The sequence below is a fragment of the Rhagoletis pomonella genome, unplaced genomic scaffold (assembly GCF_013731165.1).
Source record: "Rhagoletis pomonella isolate Grant_MI unplaced genomic scaffold, Rhpom_1.0 Rhpom_scaffold_00159, whole genome shotgun sequence".
Classification (NCBI taxonomy): Eukaryota; Metazoa; Arthropoda; class Insecta; order Diptera; family Tephritidae; genus Rhagoletis; species Rhagoletis pomonella.
In genome coordinates this window covers 1-14,013 of record NW_023458713.1, presented here as the reverse complement: position 1 = coordinate 14,013, position 14,013 = coordinate 1, and the positions used below count along the sequence as shown (strand labels likewise).

The 14,013-nt window shown below is 37.2% G+C and overlaps 1 long non-coding RNA gene across 1 annotated transcript; it reads right to left on the bottom strand.

Annotated features, from left to right (window-relative positions):
* Positions 1 to 4,817: 4,817 nt before the first annotated feature.
* Positions 4,818 to 5,562, bottom strand: LOC118750179. The gene is made up of 3 exons (XR_004994365.1): positions 5,541 to 5,562; positions 4,982 to 5,077; positions 4,818 to 4,905 (listed from the first exon to the last, which is right to left on the bottom strand). It is a non-coding gene; the product is annotated as an uncharacterized LOC118750179 (long non-coding RNA).
* Positions 5,563 to 14,013: the final 8,451 nt, after the last annotated feature.

The following is a 14,013-nucleotide window of genomic DNA, read 5'->3' as shown; positions in this document are numbered from 1 at the left end:
TTGTGCAACGAAGTCAGCTATGATTTCTTTTTTTCCATATGGAATCAGTATGATATCGACAATAGTAAGAAAACATGTTATAAAAAAATTATATACATTATAAAAAAAACTGTTTAGTTTTTCACTGGCTACGTTACACTTAACATTCGCGGTACATTTCATTACGACTTAATAGGAGTTCTAAACAACTTTTTCGCAGCGATATTTTGCCGAAATACGCAATAAAATCTGCGTTTTGCTAACTTTCGTCCAGCTATTGCCACGCCCAATTCTAGGGGTTTGTCGCCGTACAGGCATTCTATCGAAATCTGCAATAAAATTATATTTATATATTATATTTATAATGTTTAACCCCTTGCTAAATATAGCTCATCATAAGTTTTTGAAAACAAATTACAAAAAATTGTTGACTCTCACAAGAAAAAGCTTCTCGTTATAAAAACTAAAAATATTAAAAAAATAGTTCTTGAAAACGCCCAATTTTTTTAAACATTTTTTTAATAGGTATGGATGGTGTAATTTTAAATCCTTAATTTACTGGCCTTCAATATGCAAATCATCTTCAAAAAGTTCAACTTTTAATAGCTAAGCTAGATTTAGGACAATCTTGACCATCTTATATAAAGAAGCCCGTTTCTTTAGCTTTAAAACGACGTTAAGATGAAGTCTCTACGATGCGCATAACCCGAGATATAACGATTTGAAGTTATACATGATTAGTCAGAATCACGATAAAATGCAAACTTTGACAGATCATATCTCCGAAGAAAAAAAAATTCCTCGAACACGTGTTAGCTTATTTCATGTGCATTGCACTCCCGCCCAAAACCAATTGCAGCGAACAAACACACGCACTTGTGTTTAAAAGTAATTCGCTCGTTCATAATTGGGTATGCATTTTTTATGCAATTCTCACATATCTCTTCGCTGAAATTGAAGTGATAAGTCGCTGACATTTTCAGCTATGGTGAACGCTATCACACGGTGCTTTAAGCATCGCTCCCACTCCACTCCCGGAGTAATTTTTGGTATGGTAGTAAGCTACGGCTTAGAAGCCACACTGGGGCTCTGCATGAATGCATCCCTGAATAAATCCCAGCTCATTGCACGGCACCCTACGGCAGCTAGAGCATGACTCCTCCAATGGAGTACCAGCCTGCCCGCAGTGTTGCCACAAAAAAATTGCCAAATTCCTCAAAAACAAATGAAAAATCCGCAAAATCCGAACAAATTACTCAAAATTTTCTTATTACAGATATGAGTATTGTGTACTGCATACTATTTACAGGTACTCAGCATAAAAATTAATTACATCTTCCAATTCCATTGGTACATTTGTTCTTGCGGTTCAAACAAAGTATCACCGTTATTTTTTGTGCCTTGGTTTGTATATAATATAGCTGCAATTATATCAGTGTTCAATCTGGTCCTCAAGTCAGTCCTACACATTTTTAAACTACTAAATATACGTTCTACTGAAGCATTAGAAAAGGGCTGATTAATAATGCAGATCTAATTCTTTTTAATTGGGAAACTTTAATGAATCTTAAAAATCTTTTAATTCACAAACTTTTTTCCTATAATTTTCTGGATCTAATGAAGAATCAATATCCTTTGATCGAAAAATGCGTGTTCTCTCCATTCGTTAACAAGATTTTACAAGTTAAAAGTAAGTTGAAAATACAACGATGGAATAATAAAATTATCGATAACATTTTGAATATTTATCGGCAAATGCAGATGTGCTTAAGAGCAAAAAACACCACATAAGCGACTTGACAAACCATCCGAAATATCCCTTTCCTTAAACCTATTCATGTTGTGTATGGGGGTGTTTGAAGGTTTGACAAGCCGTTTAAAGGAATGTGACCGCTTACGTTGTGTATGATAAAATCGCCTCATTCGCAATGTTGGAAGGTGAAGAAAACCCAACCCTTTTATATTATGAACTGGAAGAAAAGTAAAATTCTTTGCTTGAACGAGTCATGTTCACATGGTGTACGGCGAAATGGGAAAAGTAGGTTTGAGGAATGTTTGGCAAGACGCTTGTGTGGTGTATTTCGCTCTTTATAAAACTTCGGAAAGCTTTTTGTTAAAAAATTTGCAGAGCCATTTAACAACTCTCTTGTGTAAAACATGGTTGCATTGGTTATCTGCAAATATATCGAGAGAAATTTCCTCAAAATAAAAATACTCAAGCGCACCCGAAATTCCTCGCGTTTTGAGGAATTACTCACAAAGTGGCAACACTGCCTGCCCACATATCTCTCTCTCTCTCTCGCTCGAATATCAGGCATATGGAGTGCGTGGTTGGTTTGATGTGCACCTATACACCATACGGGCTCATTGAGCTCGATACATAACCACTCGCGAAGGTAATCTCTACCTCCTCTACTACTCTAACTCGACCACAGCTCTAAACTTGGTGTCTCGCTCTCCCTCCGCTAAACGGAACCCATGAAAAAAAATTTGAAGCCAATCGAAAGTGTGACAACAAATTTGGTGTCCGATATGAAAAAGAGTGCCTCATATACATAGGTATATCAAACCCTGCATACATACATTTATGTGTGCATTAATTTGTAGCTAAAAGCTTAAGCTAGCTTAAGGAAAATTAAATTCCTTAAATTAATTCATAATGCCAAATATTCAAATAAAAGTTAGAACCATGTGGTGTGATGCAAAACGAAGGATGATAAAAAATATAGAAAGCAAATAAATAAGAATAAAATAACGAAAAAAACGAAGTTTGAAGTGAACCGACGAATCGGACACGGTAACTAAATATAAAGGATTATATTTAGGAGGAAAATTATGCAACAATTCCAAAAAAACTGAAATTCTTTAAATATGTAACTGTCGAAAAAACTAACTATATGCAAACAAAACAACAACAAAAACCCTGGCCTCTCAAGTGCTCCACTGTTGGTCGCGGTGGCTGGTTGTCGCTTTGCCCGTATGTACATATCAGGGTTGTTGCGAATTTTCGCATTCGCATTCGCAACCGCAGAGCTTTCTCTTTAATTTTAACATTCGCATTCGCTTTCGGATTCGCAAAAATCAATGCGGATCTTTTGCGAATGCGAATATTGAAGGGAGCGAAAATAACAGTAATTTTTTTTGCGAGTTAAACTTCGCCAAATATTTTTTATTCCGAAATAAAAGAACTTTCCGGATAACAAACTAACCGGTTATCCAAATTAAACATGTTTGGTATCCAATGAAAGAGGACTTAAATAGCTTTAAAACTGAAATGTCTAAAAGAAGCAAGCCATACATTGAAAAATATTTCAATAAAAAATTATAATTAATTACCATAGAACAAACATTGGGTCAGGTATGTATTTACATGAATTTCTTTAGTATTAAGTTATAAAAAAATCTAAATAGATACCAAATTTGTTTAATTTGGATAAGCGGTTTCTTTATTTTCCAGATAGAACGTTTATTTGGGAATAAAAAATATTAGGCCAAATTTAACTCAGAAAAAAATAGCTGTTATTTTCGGTCCCTGGAGTATTGTGCAAGTGCACAGACGTATATCTAACCAGTCACAGAAGAAAGCATTAAAAATGAGTTACAAAAACTAAAATCGAAAAACGCTGATGACGTGACAAATTCCGAAACAACCAAAAGAATGAGAATGAAGAATTCTTTCGAAAACAACGGTGTTTAAGCAACGATTGTGCCATGATGCTAGATTGTAAAGATGAAAGTCAGGAGGATACATCCGACATTTGCAGCCCCGATGAAATTCTCAAAAAGTAATTAATGCACCGCAATAAAAATAAATAAATATAACTGAAAGTTCTCTCAACTGGTGCAGTGTCAATCGAAAAGAATTTACAATTTTGTAAAGTTTCAAGTTTTTCAAGTTTGTCGCCTCGAGCGAGTAGTTATATAGTGGCGCAGGTTTGATTTACGACCCTTCAAAAAGTTTTTATTAAGTACAATGTTCCAATTTTTAAATTCAAGTACTACAATTCAAGTAGTACAAGAAATATTCAGTCTTATCATTAGTTTAATTTTCCCCGAACCGGTTCACTTTTCACTTTTGGTTTTCATGTACATATTTACTATGGGCGGAATACAAATTTTCTGATGAATTTTTTTTCGGGCAAAACTCAGGATAAGGCAGATTATTAAAAATTATTAACCTTTTCATTTTTTATTTACCTATATCACCTAATTTACCCACCTAAATTATTTCTTAAAAATACATGACATCCGCATTCGTATCCGCATCCGCGGATGTTAGCTTTTAAATATCCACATTCGCATCCGCGGATGTCTAAAACTCCACATTCGCAACATCCCTAGTACATATGTATGTAAGCTGACTTCTCTCCTCAATTCAGCCCGCTGGAATTCCAGTCGCTTTCCGCTCAGAATGGAAATAATAATTTTCCGTGCAGCGAGCGTTGACCCGCTCTACACAGAGAAATTTTCGTTTTCCAATTTGCAAGGAACGTTTTACTTTTAAAAACGTTTTGACCCAGGTTTTGCACCTACAATATTTATTTAAATTTTGAGAACGAAAATTTTCAATTCAATTTTCAAAATCCATGTTTTTGTTTTTGATACGAAAATTTTTAAATCGTTTTTAAAAACGATTGTTTGATAATTGAATATGCGCATGTTGAAATTAAATCCTGACATTTTTTTCTTCATTTTAAAAACATGCGTTTTCAAATATGATATTCAAATTTTATTTTTATTAAATCACAACAAGTCGTTTGGTACATACATTGTCAAAAATATATTGATATACATATACTTATAAATAAGTTACAACATTTAATAAATGAAATACAGATGTTTTAATATTACTATATACATACATACAGATGTTCATGCCTTACTTCCAAGCTGGGCCTGCTAATTTTGCTTCACGCTGGTCAAATTCTGTAATTTAAATAAAGAAAGTTTGAAATTATTATTTAATAGCCCATAAGAATTTGTTTTTGTAAGTTACTCTTACCAAAGCTTTTTTCGTTCAAAGAAGTCCAACAATTCCCCTTTTATGTAGTGGGGGGTTAGAATGGCAGTATTGTTTATATAAACTCCATCGCCTTTTCTAAAGATTGAAGTAACATTTATCTGAATACAATTTTTCCGACAAATGATGTAAGCATATGAAAGTTTTTCATTATAGCTAGGTACCTTTTTAAATTCTAATGGAAAACATTTTAGTTTTAAATATTTTTCATGCCTAATTGACTGAAAATAATATAACATTTTTATTTTAAAAATGTCTAGTTTTATTTTGCTTGTTGAAAATTGTATCGCACTACAACTTGTTGGGACAATATTCAAAAATGTTTCATTTTAGTTTTTAAAATACGCATTTTTGACGCTATTTCTTTAATGTCGTTTGTTTTCCTCAGTAAAAAAGTAAATATATTATTACGATCGTTTTTGTTTTGCGAATGTATCGTTTTAAAGTCGTAAGTACAAATACTGTATTTTTTATTTTGTATGAAGTAAAATTATATCAAAAAATTTAATTTTACAATTTCTTTTAAAAACTTGCGTTTTACCTGTATCATTTTCTCTGTGTAGATTATATGAATTTGTCCAGCTGATTCTCACGTTATTGTTGTTGTCCTTAGTTATTATCGCTGTATCTCGTTGATGGTGTTTATGTGAGAGTATGTGTGCATTTATCTTCGTGTCCGCACCGTTGGAAGTATGTCCGTGTTGCATGTACAAAAGCGCTAGATGCATGCAACTTTCAGCCAATTTCCTTAATTTATTGTGTATGTACGTCGATGTCGGTGTTTATGAGTTGCACTCATCGGGGCCTGTTGCTTCCACTGTGGAAGGTTGGTATCAACCCGATAGCGTTTCGATGGAAATTTCGTTTTTTGTGAGGTCCTTTCATACCTGCGTACTGGCGGGCTAAGAAAAATTTATATTTTATTAGCACTTCATATTCGTGTGGATCGTCTTGCACATCTACATACATACATAAGTACATGCGAACAAGTTTGTACACTCACACGCATGTATGTATGTAGATGGCCCCCTTTTTTCTGGTCAACATTCAACACAAATTTAACTAAATCACTTAAAGCGAAAGTACACAACGTCCATTGCGTCACCGACACTGTCACCGTCATTGCCAGCGTCAACGGTGCTTATGCGGCAAGTTACACACTATCCGTACACCATTACGCCCGGTAAATCCAGAACTCACTGCTACTCTTTGTAAAAATTGCGTTTTTACTTTTCTTTCATCCTATTTTACATTTCTTATTTTAATAAATCCAAAAATTTTCACAAACTGAAAAATTTTAGTTCAAATATGTAAACAAAACACAGACTAGTTGTAACTTGACGCAGACGCATAAGCAAAGTTGAAAGTTGAGCTAATTTGAGCGTCACCGTCACCGTCACCTTTGTCATGTAACTTACTTCATACAAATACACCAGTTCAACTTTTTTGACAACTGACGGTGACGGTGACGCAATGGACATTATGTACTTTCGCTTTTTAAATCTTACCTCGATTCCAAATATTGTTAAATATTAGCTGGTTCGGTGGTCCTCCGGAGTGACGGTATCCGCAATAGTTCCGTTGGTTGCACCTATATAGCTACTTTCCCATCCGGCGATACACATTCACACAAACACAGTCGCACTAAGTGAAAACCCAGCAAACATTTGGAGTTAAATGAATCTTATTGGCCCCATAAATGGCTGCTAGCGTCTTATTTGATGTTGTTCTGTGAGTCACATTGGCCATATTCTTTGACTCTTATTGAATTTACTTTAGAGCAATGTTTGCAAGGGCACTCGTTTCATACATACATATGTGCATATTTACATACATACCGCTGCGCATATACCTGGATATGTAGATTGCAACATTCATCTAATAGCAGCTCCTGCAGCTAAATTTTGTTTATTTTTTACTTCCTAATAATTTTTCATATCTGTATAAACAAACTTAGATATAAATTTCGAATCTTTATTTTTTTTTTTATTGGTACAAAGTGCTGGCCCATAACTTGGATCATATATGATTACGGTGACCATATTTGTGGGAGCTGAATACGGGACAGAAAATAATTTTGCAAATTTTTTCCACAAAAACTTACAGATCTTAAAGCCTTCTTGAATGATCCTAGATGTATTAGCCCTGAAACAGGATCCTTGTAATAACATCTCAAATTTGTAGGAAATTTTTCTCAAGATTTTACCCCGCAAAATTTGTTAAAAAAAAATCGTTAAATTTTAATATAATAAAGTGCAATTTTGAAGTCGCTAAGACTTACCGTTAATTTTTCACAATTGTTTTTTGTTGACGATATTGGGCATTTTTTCATACAAAGTAAGTATATTCGAATATTTTTTTTAAAAGAGATGCAAATGAGCAGCATTTTATTATACTCAATTTTAATGAAGTGTAAAACTGCAAACCATTTTTTTTTTCTAAAGATTCTAATTAAAGAGTTTGAATTTTTGTTGAAACATTGCAGAATTAATTTTTATAGCTTTTTGCACAAAGTTAGAAATTTGGTATTAGAATAACTCAGCGAGTTATATAAAAAAAAAATATATTTATTGGTGCAAAAATGGTGGGTAGGCACTGTGTCCAATGGTAAAGTTCTTTAACCACCTCTGCAAAATTGTAAGTCATGCAGAGTCCGTAAATGGTTCCGGAAGAATTGTCCGGAGGATGCATCAGACTAGGCCGAGCTTCGGTTATTTATTTAAGTAAAAAGTAGGTAGGCACTATGGCCAGTGGTAAAGTTCATTTACCATCTCTGCTTGGTTGTAAGTGTATGTGCAAAAATTACATTAATTTAACGAAGGAAATTTTTGCACATGGAACAGTACATAGCATGAATTTAGCCGCGTTCCCACCTCAGTCGGGTCTACGTAACCCAGATTTATATCTGGCCAAGGACTGTCCCTCCAGCAACACTAGCCAAAAACTTTTTGGGGAATGTGTATGCTGTTACAACAACAACAAAACATGGATTTAGGTGCCTGGTGTTAGCAGTCGCGACTAAACAATATTATATGGTTTTTCTTAGGAAAAGAGCTTTATTTTCATAAAAAATGATAAACATTAAATAATTAAATAAAAATTAAATATATATATACAGTGGTGGAAGAAATAATAGAAACTTTTTACTTTGACCAGTTTTGGCTTTATTGCTTTGTTTATTCGATGTTTAATATTTTGGTATAAAAGTCTAGGGCAATATATAACACACACCATATAAATCTACATTTCAAAGTTTGTACAAAAATTATAAAACTTCAACAAATTTTATCAAAATCCTCCAAAAATTTCAAACTTTTCAATCAGATTTTTTTGAAAAATTTTGGGTATGCAGTTTTATAACCCATTAAATTTTAGTAGGTAAAACTGCAAACCGCAAGACGCTAGAAAATCGCATTGATTTTTAATAATTTATTTCGCTGGCGGTGCTAGGCATTTCCTTCCATATAAAGAGAAATTTTGAGCATGGTCGAGGATACTTTATATGGAAGAAAATGCACAACTACTACCCTTTTATCAAATGCAGCTGGGACTAGTTTCGCCAGGATCGGTTGCGGAACTAGTCGCCTTGGGTAGAAAATTAGAGTCGGTTAGGTCGTCGGTTGAAGCTTTTGTCCCTCCACCAAGTCACAAGGCCAAGGGTCTGTTGGAGCCTGACTTGGCTTATGCCTCGGTGGGCTCGGAGGTCGCAGCGGTGGCAGATTCAACGGACCACGAAGGGTTTAGGGCGGGGCCTAATACCCGCTGCTTTAATTGCAAGCGTTTCGGACATGTTTCAGCTGAGTGCAGGAAAGGTATTAAATCCTATGGTTGTGGCAGGACTGGGGGATGAAACGAGATTGGCCGGTGGGCAATGAGAAGCCAAGGGGTTCCCAAGGCCCCCAACGAATGCCCGAGGGTGGTGGTCGGCGACACCACAACCCGTTTAAGTCGGAGGTTAGGTCGGAACCGAAATTGGAGTCAGGGTCGAGGTCGAATGTTTGGTCGAAGTCGGAGGTTCGGTCTAAGAAGTCGGGAAACGGGAGATAGACCCCTGGGACAGCAGGTCAGGTGCTCTAGTAGGGCGAGTTAGTAATCCTGATAACTCCCAGCTGGCTAAAGTAGGGTTCGGTGATTCAGATATTCGGTTAGCATCTTAGCTTGTATCGGACGGCTTCGATAAGCGTCCGTATTTGGATGTGAGGATTTTTGGTTACACTTTTAGGGCGTTGTTGGATCTGGTGCGTCGAGAACGGTAGGTGGTCGGTTAGTTTGGGAAGTTTTCTCATCTTGGGGCGTTAGTGGGTCTTCATCGAATATTCCCTTGAAAGTTACCCTTGCGGATGGAGGCCATGTATCGGTGTTAGGTTCGGTTTCGCTGCCAATTGAGGTAGAGGGCAAGTCAGTCCTCGTTGAGTGCCTCATAGTTCCTGGTTTGCCTCAGAGCGTTATCCTTGGGATAGATTTTTGGACCAAGGCGGGTATTATCCCGGTTTTGATGAAAATGAGGTGGAGCTTTTCTCGGCCGGAACAGGACTGTTTGGCAGCTATAGTCGATCACTCTGAGTTAGGCAATATATAGGCTAGTGCTTTAGATGAATTAGTTGCCCGGGCGTTCAGGGCTATGCCAGAAGGGTTAGGTCGAACCCACCTTGTTGAGCATCGGATTAGGGTAAAAGCAGGAGTCGAACCTGTGAAGCAGAGGTATTACCCGTTGTCTCCCATCATACAGTCGCGTATAGACGAGGAGTTAAAAGACATGCTCGATAAGGGAGTAATTGAAAAGTCGCATAGTCCTTGGGCGTCCCCCGTAGTCATGATTAGGAAGAAAGATGGGTCTTATAGGTTTTGTGTAGACTATAGGGTTTTAAATAAATGTACAGAGGGAGATAGCTACCCCCTTCCTTATGTTTCGGCGACTTTAGATAAGCTAAGGGACGCCAGGTTCCGGTCCAGTCTGGACATGAAGTCCGCGTATAGGTGCAGTCGAGACCCTTTACAGCTTTTACGATACCAGGAAGAGGTCTATTCCAATTTAAGCGTATGCCATACGGGTCGCGTAACGCACTCGCGACTTGGCAAAGATTCATAGATTCAGTTATAGGTCTTGATGACATCATCATCGTTACAAGTAACTTCCATAAACATCGAGAGATTCTGCAGATAGGTTAGCGAAAGCGGGCCTTAGGTTGAATAGGGATAAGTGCAACTTTTGTAGGCCAGAGTTAAAGTATTTAGGCTACGTGGTAGACAAGCGCGGTCTACACGTAGACCCAGAAAAGGTTGAAGCGATGGTTAACACCGAAAGGCCCAAGAATGTGAAACAGGTTCGGTCATTTATAGGTACAGTGTCCTGGTACCGAAGATTTATTAAAGACTTTGCTGAGTTTGTTAGGCCTCTCACCGAATTAACAAAGAAAAACCGAAAGTTCGAGTGGAACGAGTGAACGGAGCTTTAGGGAGGCGAAAGAGCGCCTGGTGACAGCACCCATTCTGAGCTGTCCAGATTTTGAGAAACCTTTCACAATCCAGACAGACGCGTCTGATTTCGGTGTAGGAGCACTTTTGACCCAAAGATTTGAGGACGGTGAGAGGGTTATAGCATATTTCAGTAGGTCTCTGAATAAAAATGAAAAAAATTATTCGACGACAGAGAAGGAGTGTTTAGCGGTCTTGTGGGCGGTCGAGAAATTGCGTCCATATGTTGAAGGCGCTAGGTTTACTGTCGTCACTGACCATTATTCTTTGGTTTGGCTGAACAACTTGGAGGAACCTTGTGGTAGGTTAGCGCGTTGGGCGCTGAAGCTCCAGCAGTATGACTTTGAGATTGTCCACCGGAAGGGAAAGGAACATGTGGTTTCAGATATGTTGTCCCGTAGTGTGCCTGTTGCTGAAGTTTCCACTAGTGACCCCTGGTTGTCGAAGATGATTCGGTGGAGAGTAGAAGGTGGCTGCCTATACAAATTTGTTAAGTCCAAACTGCCCTCTATTTCGGTGATTCTTCGGATTGGAAAAAGGTTGTTGGTCGAGAGGAAAGTTTTAAGATTCTGAGTAAATGTCATGATCACCAGTTGGCCGGTCACATGGGCATTCGGAAAACTTTCGCTAGGGTTGCGCAAAATTTTTATTGGCCGCAGATGAAGGCGGATATGGTTCGAAAATGTAAGATTTGTCAACAGGTGAAGCCTGATAACACACAGCCAGCTGGGGGGTTTGTTGAGAGGTCCTAGGCAATCGAGCCTTGGGAAATGATACGTCGAATGCCATGGTGCAGTCGACACAGGGCTGCCAGTATATTTTAACGGTCGTGGATTACTTTTCGAAGTTTCCGCTGTTGTTTCCCTTACGGACTGCCACGGCGAAGAGCGTCTGTAAAATCTTAGAGGATTAGGTGTTTCTTTTGTTTGGTGTCCCTCGGTCGGTGGTCTGCGACAATGGACCCCAGTTCAGGAGTCGTGAACTGCGGCGGCTCTGCGGAGCGTATGGCGTCCAACTGCGGTACACCGCACACTATCACCCGGAGGCTAACCCGGTCGAAAGGATAGACCAAATTATTAATACTACCACCTTGCTTGCTTTTCCCCAATAGTTTTTCATTAAAAACGGCCTCAAGCTCAATAAACATATTTGAACATAATTGTAATAAGGCCATAAATAACAAAAACAAATAAAAAATTCACTTTTTTTAAGTATTTTTTTTGATTTAAAACATCTATAACTCAAAAGTTATACAAGAAATTGATTCAACATTTTTTTTTAGGCTTCAGGCCTACGTCTATGACTTGCAACAATGAAAATAAAGCTAAATAACACAAAGGTTACCTGTTTTGTAGATTTGCCCACATATACACCACCGTGTATCGATGGCTGAGTGGAAGATTGACCTATCTCGGCTGCCAGTTCGAAAACGCTCTATCTCAAAAACCTTTTCAAGAACGCCCTATTTCAGAATTTTATTGAAAAACACCGTATCTCAAAATTCGGTTCAAAAACGCCCTATCTCACTTCAAAATGTAATTGAAAATATGCTGATATAGGGCGTTTTTGAATCGGCAGCTGAGATAGGGCGTTTTTGAAACGAATTCTGAAATAGGGCGTTCTTGAAAAGTTTTTTGAGATGGAATGTTTTCGAACTGGCTGCCGAGATACGTACAACACCGTACAGGATAAAAGGTGATACATTTTTCGATGAATTTTGGAGAGATACTTTTTTTCAAATGCAAATGAAAAAAATCTGTAATTTTGTATGCATTACAAACCATGTCGTACACCTGTGGCAACGTACATCCAAAAGTTCATTGTCATTCACTGAAAAAACCTTTCATGTATTGCGATTCATGGTCCATGACGAAAAACGTCAAAAAGTTAATAAACGAACAGTATCATAGTGTTGCATTTTTTTATTTTCGCTATGTTCAATAACAAAAATTAGGGCTTGGTACTCGGTAATTCGGTGCTCGGTAAGGCCCTGTTTCCCCAGGAAAACACCAATGTCATGATAACCATGTCACAAAGTATATTTCCAAATTCGATTGTTCAGATATGTGGTTTTGCGTTATAACTTTTATTTTATTTCGTAATATTTCTCACTTTTATTAGGCTGTACAATATTTGGACCGGAATTTGGGTTCTTTTCAATCCCATCCTAAAATATTTTTAAACGACTTCAAAAAAAAGGAGTTAATCAATTCGTCGGAATAGTATATGTATGCTGCCGCATAACCTTGGACCACGTTAACCGATTTCTGTAATTCTTTTTTTAGGTGGTACCTCAGAGGTAGTCCCATACTAATTAGGTTTACGTCCGATCATTGGATCATAACCATACTCTTGGTTTTTATATGTGAATTGAAGTCGGTTTTATTTTTTGCTTAAAAATTACTTGTGACAGTTTCTATTGCACCAATGGTTTTTAGTACCCTTTGCCTGCTGCGAACGACCAGCAAAAGTCCGCCAACAGTGAATTCAATCGTTTTTGAGCGAATCGAACCTCATAATGGATTGTTCAATTCTTTTTCCTACCTCGTGGGTTTCTGTTGAAAGTTGTTGTTAGTAAAGGTCAAAGTGACTGTGTAGCATATGGAATTACGACAAACGAAACATATGTTGTTTAACTTATTGCAAAGCTTCTTATTTCTAAAATTTTTCGATGTTTTTTTGTTTATCAATTAATACGACAGCAATTACGCGCGTAGGGTTTCGGCTTGTGTAGTTTGTCTTACAAACTTCCCTGCAAAAAGTGGGACTAGGTTAAATACACCCAGAAAAATGTCAGCTAAATACATTTACCTCAACACTAATTTGGTTATAGTTACCCTATTTAGTTAAAGTTACCATATCAAGTGTTGGGGGAAATATTTTTAGCTAACTTTTTTCTGGGTGTAGTAGTACAGGACCACGCTACCTTCTAACCAAACCTAGTAACCAAAATGGTCCAAATATATGCAGAAAATATGCTTACATTAACATTGCGATGTCATTGGACCTGACCTCCTCTGGTCCAATGCTGCATACTTGGGTCCACCTAGACAACAACTCTTTCTGGACCGTGGCACATTCGGCAACCGAATCATGTTGCCGTCGGCCATGAAGAGGTGGTGTTCAACACATATATCAGTGAAGTGGTCCAGGTCAGCATAACAAGTCACTAGTATGCAACCTCATCCTTTATACGGTACAGTCCTCTTTTTTGACCAATTGTCTTGGCAATTCATTTATTTTATACGGGACCCCAAATGTTCTGTATTTCTTGTAATGCCTTCGTTCGGTATTTCGACGCGTTAAAAGCTCATTAAAATGGCATGCCTATGAACCAGTTTTAAATGATGTGGAATATAATCGTAACTTTCTCCATAAAAAGTTATTATTTTCTAATCTGAATGCCTGTGCTTCGAATAGAGGAACACATACAGTGACCAAAATATAAATTAGGATTCTACATTTTAGCAAGGTTCGGCTATTTTTCTTTTGTTTATTTAATGTTTATTATTTTTTAAGTAAAGTTTTCCTAACAAAAA